The sequence below is a fragment of the Chinchilla lanigera genome, unplaced genomic scaffold, assembly GCF_000276665.1.
Source record: "Chinchilla lanigera isolate Chin_1 unplaced genomic scaffold, ChiLan1.0 scaffold00056, whole genome shotgun sequence".
Lineage (NCBI taxonomy): Eukaryota > Metazoa > Chordata > Mammalia > Rodentia > Chinchillidae > Chinchilla > Chinchilla lanigera.
The window spans coordinates 12,752,977-12,758,759 of NW_004955457.1; positions in this window are offsets into that span (position 1 = coordinate 12,752,977).

The following is a 5,783-nucleotide window of genomic DNA, read 5'->3' on the forward strand; positions in this document are numbered from 1 at the left end:
CCAGCTGTTGTCAGCAGAGCCTGGCCAAGGGGCACAGAAAGGACTTACTTCCAGTGGAAAAAAATTCAGAGCCTTCTAGCAGGGGACTGAACTGTAAGCTCTCTGGAGTTCATGTTGGACAACTTATCTGTCTCTACTTCTGGCAAATAATAAAACATTATGACTTCAGAAAGCAAACCAGTGAGTGTAATTATCTCCGTTCATCTCTGCCTTTTTCTCCGGGAGAAAGCTAGCCCGGGCCTCGACATCACTCAGAAGGAAATGTTTATAGGAATTTGTCTTCAATCAAGGCCTCACGCACGTGTGTGCTCTTTGTTTAGGAATACTCTCCAGTGCGCTTGCTTTACCTTTGAAGGCTTTGCCCAGGCCTTGACTCAGCTGTCTGCAATTCCACAGCAGCCCTGGCACAGGCAGGCTCAGTCCCCAAGCACAGGAGGATTAGCCCTACAGCTGGACTCGGGGAGGGTGGACCTCAGGGGCCATGAAATCATTTGTTAATTAAAAGCACTTCTTTTCTTACTATTTACCTTTACCTCAAAAGGGGGATTTCCTATTATTGCCTTTCTTCTTTTTTTGTTTTTTCCCTGAAGCCCTTGGTCTGCTCCACCAGGCCTAGGTTTGTGGGAACATAGTAACTTCTTGCTTTGGTTCCACAGCCACACAGAGTGGCTGTGACTCCTGAAAGCATGTGGAGAAATCCTCAAAATTCAGTTAACCTCAATCACTCTGGCTTAATAAATCTACATCACTCTGCATTATAAGCAGCAGAAGAGGGCATGTTGAGAAATCATTATAAATTCCCATATCTTTAAAAAGAGTGGCCCTTTTGGAGGTTATTTTAGGGTGGTGTATTTATTTTGGTGGCAGGAATATGTTGTTGATTTGTTTTATTTCCCCCATATCTCACCATGAACCGGCTCGCTATACTTTACTTGCTACTTAAGTGTTTCCTCATTGTCAGGTAATTATTGTTACAGGATTGTGTTCATTTTCCCCTTCTGCCCTTGCCCCATATCTGTCACGATGTCATGTTGGTCCCCTGGCCTTGTGTGTGACAGAATCTGAGGAATTAATTAATGAGACCTGGGAGGGCTGACTTTCTCCATGCCAATTTGCCTGGCAACTTCGGTGGGCAGTAAAGATCTTGCCATTTGCATAAAAGAACTTGCTAGTTGGGGCCCCTCTTAGCTACCCCTTGCTTATGACCCAAGAGATTCTCCACAGTTCTGCTTCTATTTTAGCTGGACCTCATTTTTATCTGCAGAGTCATGGAAATTTAGACTTACATAAATTTAGATCAGTGTTGAAGGATGTTACCAGAATGGTCAGACAGAAGGACAGTAGTGATATTGACAGTCATCGGGCTTCTTTCTGGGGCCATGCGAATGCATCCCAGTCATGCCTGCCCTCCAGGAGTGACCCTCTGGCTTACTCTCTAGGCTTCAATGGACTTACTGCAGGATTCTACTTTGTTTTGTGATAGTTCCCATCTTTTTTCTCATTTTTTCCCTTTTCCTCTTAAAAACAGTTTCCAAAACTTTTAAAATGTCAGACTCATTTAAAGAGTCATTCAGATACCAGGCGCATTCACAGAATGTTTAAAGTTGAGTAAGTGGCTTTGAGTAAAGGGGAGAATATCAGGCAGTGGGTGGGGTCTGCAGCCAGACCAGGGGTACTGCAGCTCCTGCTGAGCGCTTTGGTGGGGAAGGAGCTAAGACCCGAGCCTTGCACCCCTCCAGGTGAAGGATGTCAGAGTGAGACATGAACAGGAAGGACAGATGTGCAGCTGATGCTGAGCCTTGCCTAGCACTGAACCTGCTGAGTGGCCACTGGTTGTACTGACATTATGTATAGTGAGCTTTTGGTCAGAGCTTTTCCTCCAGGAAAGTTCAGGAGGCTTGGAGAAAAGGGGAAATTTTTGGCAGGGAGGAACCTACAGAAAAGAAAGCTTTAGAAAGCAGGGCAGTGCAGGACTACTCCTTGCACAGTTTTGTTGCGGGAATAAAAACCTGCACCAGAACCCAATTTCAATTTATCCATTATATAAGAGAGCAGTCAGCTCCTGTGTTAGCAGGAAAGGTGGCAGAGCCCAAACCAAAAAGTCACTGCAAAGCTCATCAATGAGGGCCAGAGACATAGCTCAGTGGCACAGTGCCAGCTTGGCAAGCGTGAGGTTGTGAGTTTGATTCCTGTACCAAAAAAAAAAAAAAAAAAGCTCATCAGTGACTATGATTCCTGAGTTCCTTAAGTTCCCCCTAAGTTGGAGGCCACCAGCTATCCTTTACAAACTCCTTAGTGTCCACAGTCCTGCTTGAAGCAGGACCAGTGAAATTATTAAAACTCACCTATGGGTCACAGAAGAAATTAAAAAAAAATTAAACAGTATGAGAATGCAGATACAAACTACTGGAACCTGTGGGGTGCAATGAAAACAGTCCTCAGAGGGAAATTTATAGCAGTGGATTCCCACATCAGGAAAACAGAACAAACACAAATAAACAACCTTATGCTGCACCTCAAGCTCTAGAAAAAGAGCAAGTCAAGCCCAAAGCCCAAAGAAGGGAGGAAAGTATAAAGATGAGACCAGAAATTAACCCAGTTGAAACTAAGAAAACAGTACAAAAAATTAATGAATCAAAGAATTGGTTCTTTGAAAAAAAAATAAAATCGATAGCCCCCTAGACAGCCTTATCAAAAAAAGGAAAGAAAAAGCTCAAGTCATGCAATAAGGAATGATAAGGGTGAAATCACTACAGATTCTCTAGAAATTCAGAAGATCATCAATACCCACTTCGAAAACCTTTACTCTCATAGAATAGAAAACACAGAGGAAATGGACAGATTCCTAGATACATATGTATTACCAAAGCTGAATCAAGAAGGTATAAAAATCCTCAATAACCCAATATCAGCCAATGAAATAGAAAATTATTAAAAGCTTACCAACGAAGAAAAGCCCAGGTCCTGATGGATTCACAGCTGAATTCTACAAGAAATTTAGAGAAGATTTAATACCAATTCTTCTCAAACTCTTTAATGAAATAGAAAGGGAAGCAATTCTCCACAACTCATTCCTGGAGGCAAGTATTACCCTGATACCAAAACCAGAAAAAGACCCAACCAAAAAAAGATAACTATAGGCCAACTCTCTAATGAACATAGATGCAAAAATTCTCAAAATACTAGCTAATAGAATTCAGCAAATCATCAAGAAGATTATACACCAAGACCAAGTGAGATTCATCCCATGAATTCAGGGATGGTTCAACATATGCAAATCAATAAATGTAATACATCATATCAACAGAGCCAAAGACAAGAATCATATGATCATCTCAATAGATGCAGAAAAAGCTTTTGTTAAAGTCCCACTTATTCATGATAAGAACCCTACAGAAAATTGGAATAGATGGGCTTTACCTCCATCTGATCAAAGCCATCTATGACAAATCAACAGCCAACATCATCCTAAATGGACAAAAACTAAACGCTTTCACTTTAAAATCAGGAACAAGACAAAGACATCCATTGTCACCACTCCTCTTCAACATAGTTCTGGAAACACTAGCCAGAGCAATTAGACAAGAGAGAGAAATAAAAGGAATAAGGATAGGAAAGGAAAAAGTGAATTATCTTTATTCACAGATGACATGATACTCTACATAGAAGACCCCAAAAATTCCACCAGAAGACTTCTAGAATTAATAAACAAATTCAGTAGTGTAGCTGGATACAAAGTCAATACTCAAAAATCAATAGCATTCCTGTACACAACCAACAAACTCACTGAGAGAGAAATTAGGGAAACCATACCTTTCACAGTAGTATCCAAAAAGTTGAAATACTTAGGAATCAATCTAACAAAAGAAGTAAAAGATCTATACAGTGAAAATTACAGTACTCTGAAAAAAGAGATGAAAAAGGATTTTAAAAAATGGAAAGATATGCCTTGCTCTTGGATAGGAAGAATCAACACTGTTAAAATGGCTATACTCCCAAAACTGTTATACACATTCAGTGCAATTCTGATGAAAATACCATTGGCATGTCTCACAGATCTAGAGAAAATAATCCTAAAATTCACCTGGAACCAGAAGAGACCCAGAATAGCAAAAGCAATCCTGGGCAACAAGGGAAAGGCAGGAGGTATCACAATCCCTGATTTGAAATTATACTTCAAAGCTACTGTGATAAAATCAGCATGGTATTGGCAAAAAAAGGGACCTGAAGATCAGTGGAACAGACTAGAAGATGCAGACACAGCCACAAACACATTCAGCCACCTTATCTTTGACAAAGGGGCCAAACATGTTCACTGGAAGAAAGATAGCCTCTTTAATAAATGCTGTTGGAAAAACTGGCTCTCCACATGCTGAAGACTAAAACTAGACCCAAACCTATCACCATGCACCAAAATAAAGTCAAAATGGCTTAAGGGTCTAAATACTAAAACAGAAACAGTAGATCTACTGAAAGAGAAAGTAGTTGGAAGTCTTGAAGACATGGGATAGGCAGAGCGTTCATCAGCAAAATCCAAACTGCACAGGAAATACTTCAAAGAATCAACAACTGGGATCTCATCTTACTGAAAAGTTTTTGCATATCAAAAGAAATCACCATCAGGATGAAAAGAAAACCCACAAACTGGGAAAAAGTTTTAGCCAACTGTCCCTCAGACAAAGGACTCCTGTCTAGAACACACAAAGAAGTAAAAAAAATCAGGCCCCCCAAATTCAAAGACCCAATACAAAAATGGGCTTCTGAGATAAATACATACTTCTCTGATACAGAAATATAAATGGCAAATAAATACATGAAAAAATGTTCAACATCATTAGTCATCCAAGGAATGCAAATTGAAACAAAACTGAGATTTCATCTTACCCAAGAAAGAAAGGCTATCATCAAGAAATCAACCAATAACAAATGCTGGAGGGGCTGTGGGGAAAAAGGAACCTTCTCCGCTGTTGGTGGGAGTGTAGACTGGTGCAACCACTGTGGAAATCAGTGTGGAGATTCCTCAGTAAACTAGGATTAAAGGTCCTATTCAACCCAGCTATTCCCCTCCTGGGTATTTTTCCAGAAGAACTGTAAACATCATACCACAGCAATATATGTGCACCCATGTTTATAGCAGTGCAATTTGTAATAGCTAAATCTTGGAAACAACCCAAATGCCCATCAACTGAGGAGTGGAGAAGTAAAATGTGGTATTTTTATATAATGGAGTATTACTCAGCTGTAAAGAAAGATAAACTAAAGCTTTTATAGGTAAATGGATGCAACTAGAGACCATACTCATAAGTGAAATAAATCAGACTTACATGTGTAAACATTGTATTGCCTCCCAACTATAAGAACCTGAAAGAGTAAATAAAATCTGAAGGGTACAGTAGATATTGTGAAAGGGGAAAGAAACTGCTCAGATAGGAAGGAACAACTGGGATGAAGGAGGGGAGAGGAAGAAGAAAGAAAGAGAAAAAAATATGTATGTATATCACACACACGCAAGATAGCTAAGACAGTTGTACTACTAATTTCTATTGGTTTATTGAAAGGAACAGTTAATGTGTAATTGTTTGATCAATCTTACATGCCTATATCTGGTTATCTGAGCAACCACTTTGAAGGTAACATTATGTAATATAACAACCATTGTTAATATCCTATCACCTTGTTTTGAAATTCTGTATCATTTTTATTGTTCTCTATGCTGTTTTATGTATTTGTTTTTGTTATTTTGGGTTTTTTTTCTTTTCTCTCTCTTTTTTTTTTTTTTTTTT